The 9,285-nt window shown below is 40.0% G+C and overlaps 1 pseudogene; it reads right to left on the bottom strand.

The window, feature by feature from the left end:
* Positions 1-3,795: 3,795 nt before the first annotated feature.
* The window catches only part of LOC117169802, a 5,844-nt pseudogene continuing 354 nt past the window's right edge, over positions 3,796-9,285 (bottom strand).

Raw genomic sequence — 9,285 nt, 5'->3', positions numbered from 1 at the left:
CAAAATTACTTTTTTGTATTAGTTGCTTTTATTTGTATGCAGCTCTTCTCCCTTTTGCGAATGCCCTTTGGCTAAAATAAGGTCTGACAGGAGGTGGACAGGTTAGAACATTGTTTTTTCTTATTGGCAGTATTTAAAACAGTTATTGCACAACGTGGGTGAAGCGTGGCTGTGATTCCCGCCTTAAAAATACCCGCGACTGCTAATATTCTACATGGCAGTAACAGCGCAGCCCATTGTTCAACACAGTCAGCAGGAACTCACAGCCGAGACTTGGAACTGCGCGAGCGAAAGTTCTAGCGCCGTATACGTAAGCGCGCGGACACTGTGGTCGAAATTCCTTTAAGGTGCACATTGCCACGGTAAACACGGCGCAGAAGTACTAAACAGGCCGTCTGCGCAACCCTTCCTTGGACGGTTGTAGCTTGACGGTGAGATGCTTGAGAATTGTTGTTACTCACTCTGTGTCAGACCTCCGTTGAGTTTTTTTGGTTTCTTTTGTTCAATTGAGAAATAATTTCGGTCCCTATCAGTGGACGTACAAAGGTTTGTATGGCCGAGTCCGCAAATTTTCTTTGTTGTTGGTGTCGAACATAAAGTGATACGGCTGAATCCGAAATTTTTCTCTGCAGAATAAAGGTCATGGAATTGTAGTCTGGCAGACCAGACAAGGCCAACTTTGTTATGTTACTACTGTTCTTTTTTAAAAGAGGTAAGATGGCTTTTTCTCATGTATGTATTTAGGAAAATAAAGCGTAGAAATGTCTGAATTCGCCTCATAACGGACGATCGCGAAAGTGTTCGGTCAAAGTAACGGTCGTTAAATTGTATTCCTTGTTTTGTTTGGAATTTCGTTCATGTGCAATGCGGTTTTAAGTATTATTACACTATTATTGTTCTAATTAAGTTATATTATTTGTCGATGAGGCGGTATTTTCTCAATACCTGGCGCGGAAGATTAATGCTTCTCAAGACTCCATCGGAGTTTCAATTGTGGTTTGTTCGGTATATTAGGGAAACACAGACACAACGTTAAGGAATATTCTCTCAAGGCAGTATGGATATGGGAAAATATAGGTTACAAAAGGCGCCCAACCGTCTTATGGGCAAAAAGAAAGTACTGGAGTGATTTCTTTTTCAAGGCGATTTTATTTGCTGATTGTGCATGAATTATTTAAAAATATTTGGTGGTTGATTTTTCCTTTTAAAATTAATTTTAACCGATTTACTTACACGTTGCTATTTATATGGGAAATTTTATATGTTTTTCTACAATGTGTGGTTTGAGAGCGTCCTATGGTAAGTTTCCGTAAGAGTAATTTAGCCGTGGCGTGGAATTCCGGCATGCGGCCCTATCGGACAGCAGACGGGAAGGCTATAGCGTTCATAGAAATTCGGATGTGCTCGGAGTTGTTTTTTGTCGAGAGCTCACTTTGAGATAGTCGTGGCACGGTAACTGCTATAGGTAAGGCTGCAGGTGAACGGATGAACGCGAATATGACAGAAATGCGGTATAAGGTCGAATAGTGCAATGTTGTGTTCTCTCCAGTTGTGTGTGGAACATTTTTTGTTGTTGACAGGTGTAGGTACATGTACGAATCTGCAGGAAGTTGAGTGAAGATTCCGTGGTCGATATCGTGTAACATGTGTAATGTATCTTTTATCAACTGAAATCTTACGCAGTTTTTTTCCTCGTGAAATTTTCTAAATCTGGTTGATTTATTTTTGTTTAAATAAAGGCGGTCTGATCTAAAATGTAATTCAAAAACATTGGAAAAATTTATTTTTATTGTTTTTCCCCTCAGTCTAACTTTCAATTTTAAACGTTAATTTATTTTCTTTCTTGTTTTTCTTCGACTTTATTTTTAGTTGTTCGACAACCATGGCCGGGAAGCAAGATTTTAGTTGGCTAACGAGTTCTAGCACGAATAGAATCCGAGGAATCTTAAACGCTCACTTCGTCAATAATACAGGCACACGGGACATAGTAGTGGATAGGGCTATCCATTATTTTCGAAGGTTTAAAGGGAAGGCCAGGTGGTCAGGCTCGACCAAGATACGTCGAATCATGTCGCTTTTCAGCGAGACAGGTACAGAATTCCCCTATACTCATCAACTGCAAATGATGAGATATTTAATAATATGAATGATACTGGTCTTTCGCCAGTTAGACGGAGCCTATCCCTACAGGGTCCAAGCAACCAACAATCTAGATTATTAGAGTCTAGGCGTACGCTTTCGGATACCAGAGATGTGGAGGATAGGGTCCTAATATCTACATTATCTTCGACCGTGACAGGCACTAAAACACTAGTACGCCATCAAAAAGCATAATTACGGATACTAGGAAGGAAATTAACCAAGTTCCGCCGGATACTCAAAGAAACTCTGAGTTCAGATATAAGTGGCCAAATGAGCCACTCCCGGATAACATTGAAAACCAAACTAATCGACAATTAACTCCCCATTTCAACTATCGGGCCGAATTGAGGCGGCCAACCAGCGCGGTGCACCATTCGGATGTTCAGGGATCCGTTTATTTTTCTGAGGCAAATTTAATTGCTCCCACTAGGAATAGATCAAATAAAGAAAATTTAACAACTCACTTTTCTCGGACAAATGTGGATCTGTTAAGTACAGCGGGGGTAGGCGAGACTTCGTTTGAAACTAGACCCCCGCTCTATTCGATGATATTTGGCAACATAGTGGGAGCGCTGGATTTCGGCCGGCCAGCCTATGGGTGTGGTCACCCACAGACTGACTCATACTTTTGTTCTGCAACCCGCTCATTTATGAGAGATTATTTCATAAGTGGGGAGTATTCGCAAAACTCAGCATTGCTGCTGAGCGCAATGCTCTCGTACTGAATTACCCAGCTCCTCGAAATATTAAGCAACTACATATTAAGCACTACTAAATATTAAGCACAACTCGACAGGCAGATTAGCTTGTAGTTCGCTCGAGCTACTCGAATATCGGTTTAGTATAGCTCATCGTAAAGGTGCTCTGCACCATGTACCAGATTCGCTCTTTCGCATGTATGAAGACGATGTGACTATTGCGGCTTGCGCAGCAGAAGAAGTTGAGGACTCATGGTACCGGCGTCACATGGAGAAGCTGAAAAACTATCAAACGAAGTACCGCAGCTAAAAAATGGTTGAGGTACGTCTGTATTTCTTTAGACCGAACCCACAGATTGATTCAATTCTTGAAGATCAGAAAGCGTGGATGATGTTCGTTAGATCGTCTGATATATGTCACCGTACAAAGGCCCTTGAGGATCTGATAATTTCGCGATGGGGGAAACCTAAAGTTATCCACACGGATAACGGTACCGAGTTTGTCGACAAGATCATGGCTGAGATAACTCGGTTTCACGGCATTTACCGTTCCAAGATTCCAGGGTACTACCCCTATGCTAACCCGACAGAACGAATGAACTGGGCTTTGAAGTCCATGATTTAATCATTCGTGGACAAGGATCAATGGGGTTGGGATGATCACCTGCATGAATTTAGATTAGCCTATAATTCAGCAGTCAATAATACGACCAGAGTTAGTCCGGCATTTTTTAATTTTAGCAAAGAACTACGACCAAAAGTATGTTTTCGAGTAGAGGTGGAGGGTTTTTTAGAGATTCCCGAGCCTGAACGCGAACGTTGAGTCCTACGCATAGAACTTATGCGGAAATTACAAGACTTAGTCACCTTTCATCTGGCAGATGCACATGAAAAGTAAACTAGGTACTACAATAAATCCCCTAGAGACATTAAGTATCAGGTTGGCGACCGTATTCTAAAGCGTTGGGTGAATCTGTCCTCTAAAGAGAAAGGTATCATAGCTGAACTTTGTGAGTTTTAGGCCATCTAGCAAAGCTAGCGCAGTTGGCGTTTGCAGACGTATGTCAAGCGATTGAACTTTCTTGTTCAGGCAGGACATAATTGGAATTACTTTCCTTATCGTGACATACTTTTCTCCAGACAGTTCTTTTGTTACCTGCTCAACTGGACGTAATAGTTCGAGAATTTCTTTTGTAAGTTGTAGTTCAGATGCCGCAACCATTGGAGGTGAGTCTGGAATTTTCAATAAAATTAATCCAACTATTTCTGCTAACAAAGTGAAGCGTTCTAACATATAGTATGTAGAATTCCAACGCCCATCAACACACTGGATTAATCTGAGGAAACTGAGTATTCGTAATTCATTGGCAGCAACTGAAGATCTTTTAAAGAATGTTATAATCACTTTAATCTTTGTCACCAAAACTGTTGCATCCTCTTAAAGTCCATGGTATTGGTGGCGACCAAATTTATCGTATGAGCGAAGCACGGAAGATGTTTATTGGACCCTATTGTATCGTGAACTGCCTTCACAATGTTTGCTCCATTGTCTGTTGCCATCACGACAACCTTGTCGTTATCAATGCACCAATCATCCATTGCATTTTCCATCCACATACCTAAAACATCAGCTGTGTGTCTTTCTTTTACTTCAGTTATACCTATCGTCGTGGATCGCAGTTGGACTTGAAACTCCTAATGTGCCGCCATGATTAAGTAACTCACGTTGTTGAGTACTTCGGTCCAAAGATCAGATGTGAGCGAAAAATGTTGAACGGATTTAAATCTATCCTTTATACTTGATAATAGGTAATTGTATTTTTCTTCCATGCATTTAGTGATCGATTTTCTTCCAGGAACACTGTATAGAGGGACAATAGTCTTCATAATGTACTTAAAAACTTCTCGTTTCACAGTCTTAAAGGGCATATTATCCTTGGCAATCATAAACATTATGGTATTAGTTATGTCTCCAGACTTTGATCCTCTTACTGAAAAAAAATCATTATTTGTTTAAATCTTCAACTAAAAATCGGACAAATTCAAGATATCACATTGAGAATTAGAAATTTAAATAAAAATTATCACATACGATTGCTCTAATATGATTCCATTTTTTGAAATTGTACAATTTTAAGCTTTCCAATTCGAAATTGCTTTATTTTTATATCTACAATCATCAACAGCGGAATGGCCCTGACATTCTGAACATTTCCATTCGAAACCTCCAAGAATGAATTTAAAAATTAATTTAAGAAAAAACGTTATCTTCGAGGCCTCAAAGGTTAAGCTTTTTTTAAACTGCGCATCCAAAACTATAATTTTAAATTAAAACTATAGACATTTTAATGATGATACAAAAACTACAAAAAATCACGTAATTTCCAACGCTCAAAAATGCAGAAGATCTTCCATGCAGTTCTGACTCTGTCGATGAAACTAATAGTGAGGCATCGGGCTGAGACCTCATCGAGTTTGAATTTGAATCAGAATCCATGGATAGCGATTCTGGTGGCAGTGGTGACGGCATTTTTTATGTTAATGTCGAAAGTCCAGAGCTCGCGTCTTGGTCAGCAATTTTTCATGTACCACCAGTGGAATTTTTTATAAAAAAGTGCCATACAGGATTAACTCTTTTAAAATTTGGTGCTACTAGAAAAAATGATATAAAATATTTTAATCTTTCTATAACATTTGTACAAACAGTGATTAAGAAATACACCTACTGCTTTTTAAGGTTTCTCACTTTATTTATTCGTCGATGAGGCGGTATTTTCTCAATACCGGGCGCGGAAGATTAAGGATTCTAAGTCTCCATCGGAGTTTGAATTGTAGTTTGTTCGGTAAAGTAGGGAAACAAATGACACAACATAACAAACATTATCTCAAGACAGTATATGTGTGCGAAAATATTCGTTATAATGTAATAACCCAAAAATATTTATTTGTCCAAGATAAAACACTACCTGAGACTATCGAGTAGCAAGTTTATGAAAATCGAACCAAAGGCAAAAAAGAATGCATTGAAAAAAGGTATTCGAGAAATTGTTGATATGACGAACCGTGACAGGTCGAAACTTCCTTACCCTTTAAAACAAAATACCTTTGTATGGAATGCAATGAAACCTGCAAAAAATGGTAATAAATAAATTTTTTTGACTAATATTGGAAGTCTATTTATTTTAATACATGTAGCATCTTATTTCTTCTCACCTAGGAACAGCGTCCTTTAATTTATAATACATTTATGTCTGTCTTATCATAGACGACGCATTTACTTTTGTCGAGGACAATTGCAGTGGCAATGCTGGACATTTAATAGTACTTCGTACCGAAGTCGCTAAGAAAATTTGTCCTGAGAAAATTCATTCAGGTTTGGGGGACCTAATTTTAGCATCATCCCCCGCCCCTGTTTTTTGTCAAATCTCCACGTTCTAAGAATTTCTGAACCGAAAAATACTCCTAGGTTTTTGAAAATGTATCTTACTGCATGTGTATGCGTGTACGTGTGTTGTGTGTCTGTTGATTTTTAATTCGTTGCACGATAACTTTCCAAAGAATGGGCAGATTGAATTGGCTGACTATTTTCGAAAAAAATTACCAGAATCATAGCACTTACAAAATTCAAAAAAAGAACATTAAGAGCAGAAAAACTTTGCTTTTTGCACAGCTTACAAGATTGGAACAACAAATTGTTGATAGGATGCGTCGTTTTAGTTTTATTCGAAGAAAACTGTATTGAAAATAAAAAAATAAAGTTTTTGGATATACGATAGAAAACCAAAAAAAATAAAGAGACAATATTTTTTCACTAAAGAAAGAGATAATCAATTGGTAAAATCTGCGCATTAAAAAAGATGTAAATATTGTTTATCAACGAATTTCCGATAACAAAAGATGAAAACAAAATTAAAGAGCAAAAGTTGTTCAACCAAAAATATCTACAAATTTGATATAAACTTTTGGTGAAAAAATACTTTTGAAATAAAAAAGAAAGTAACGTTTTGGAAAAACGATACAAGCTACAATAATATTTTATTTAACCCTCCGTTTGGCACATGATCGATAACTTTCGGTTCGGCACATGTGGTCTGGCCAGATCCCAGTATATTTCCATAAATATGTATTAAGTATGGAAATATTACGTTTTTGGAGGTTTATTGAAATACATTTATATTACATGCAGGTATATATATATTCGGTTTTGATTTCTCTAGAATCAAACCGAAGGGCCTATGACAAAGCCACCGAACGCGTCCTCAGGTTGCGGATAGAGGGTCCCTGTAACAAGGGTTTCTGCTAAATATGGTTACAAAAATAAATAGAAAATCGCGGACAATTGTCCAGGGGTGGTCCCGAAGGAATTAACCCCGAAGCGGAGGTGTAAAAGCCGTGCCGAAAGCTGAATGTCACCTGGGTGAGATGTCTAGAACGGTGACTCTGAGATACCGGGCGACCTCTCAGAGTACGCAGCCTTATCTTTGTATGCGGGGCTCTACAAGGATGGACGAACCCCTTTCCCTAGCTTCTCGTGGGAACAACAATGACAACACCAAACATAGTTGTAGTAATTGCGGTTCAAAACAACAGAAAGCGCAGGGCTCCCGACAATGGGTCGGCCAACAATGCCGATCAATCTAGAGCTGGGGGAGCCAATGAAAATGGATTCAATGCGATGGATCAGCGAGTGTGGCCCCTGAACGGGGTTACATGATACGGCTGCATGCTCTGTGGTGTGCGAAACATCCAGAGCTATAGCACTTTTCACAGAAACGTCTGCGAAACCATGCTGAACTACTCCGTAAAAGGGGCTATGAAAGCGGAACGCCTACTCTGCCACAGTTAGAACAAGCCGGCAACAGAGAAAGAGAGGCGACACTAAGACCAACCGCGAGCAGATATCCAATAGATGAAGAGCGATGCTTTACGACCCGGAGAAACATCAACACCAAGGTTTCTCTCAAGCCTAAAGATCTGGCTGAAATCGATGACGAGCTTCGTGGACATTTTTTCGGAGAATCCGACCTCTGGGCTATCAATTATTGTGTGTATAATGCAGCGAAAGCTTTGGCCGATGCGAACCGTAAGACAAAACCAACGGTTGATCATAAGACCAAAAGACGAATGCATCAACTTGCCATAAAGATAGGCTGGGCAAGACAGTACGCGTCCCGCATTCAGTCTGTGATTGACTACATCACATCTGGCAGGAATTTTACCGCCAAGGTTCGAAAGTTCGCGCGCGAACTCCGAACCCGTTATCACACAGTAAACAAGTCAAAGCTGCTGACCATCAGGCAGCATATTGTTGAGAGAATACGGATACTATCTGACGCTAAGAGAAGTCTAGAGCGAAGGGAGAGGTGGCTCAGAGATAATCAACAGTTTCTCTCTGACCCATCTCGACTCTTGCAGGACCCTCCAGTTACTGTCGAACATCCACCCAAACCAGAGGAGGTCGAAGTATTTTGGAGAGAAGTCTACGAAGTTCAGCATAGACTGGACGAAGACTCAGAAAATATAAAGAGCTTCAAGGAGTTATGTGTTGCCCTCATAACACCTGATAAAGAATGCCCACCCATCACTAAAGAGGAAGTGAAAAAAGTATTGAGAGAGATGAAGAACTATTCCGCACCGGGACCAGATTGTATCAAAACCTTCAGGTGGAAGAAGTTTTCTTCAACCCATCAGCATTTGGCCCGTATTTTCACCTCATATTTGAAGTTGGAAGAGCCGATTCCAGAGTGGTTGGTGGAAGGGCGCACAATACTTCTGCCGAAAATAGGCAACTTAACTGACCCGAAGAATTACACTCCAATAACTTGTCTGAACACGCTTTATAAGATATTCACAGCTATTCTAAATGATAGGATTGTTCGGGCAATTGAACCTGTGTGGCAAGAAATGTATGAACAACAAGGCTCAAAGAGCCCACTCCTCTTTTGCCTTACATTATTGCAACTATCTCTAGCACTTCGCCGTTCCGACGGGTACTTGTGCGGCAAACCTGCAGATCAAAAGTACGAGGTCACTCATGTATTTTACATGGACGATCTTAAGATCTGTGCTAAAAACAGAGAGTAACTGCATCCAGCTCTGGGGATTGTCGAACGATATACTAAGGAAATTGGAATGGAATTTGGGTTAGATAAATGCACCAAGTTTTATTTAAAGCGAGGAAAACTTAATGGAATCCCTGAAGATCCTAGGCTCGTTGATAGAAGCGCCATATGACACCTTTGCGCTGGAGAGACTTATGCATACCTGGGCGTGCCACAGAGCCGCATTCAGGATGTGACATCAATAAAGGATACTCTCCGAAGCAGATACGAACGTCTCATCTGACAGATTTGGTCTTCCGAACTGTCGGCGTGGAACAAAGTATCTGCAACGAACATTCTTGCCGTCCCGGTACTACTCTATTCATTTGGAGTAGTTCCATGGA

Source organism: Belonocnema kinseyi, chromosome 3 (genome assembly GCF_010883055.1).
Source record: "Belonocnema kinseyi isolate 2016_QV_RU_SX_M_011 chromosome 3, B_treatae_v1, whole genome shotgun sequence".
Lineage (NCBI taxonomy): Eukaryota > Metazoa > Arthropoda > Insecta > Hymenoptera > Cynipidae > Belonocnema > Belonocnema kinseyi.
Note: the sequence above shows the minus strand (reverse complement) of the source record. Positions and strands in the feature narration are given on the sequence as shown.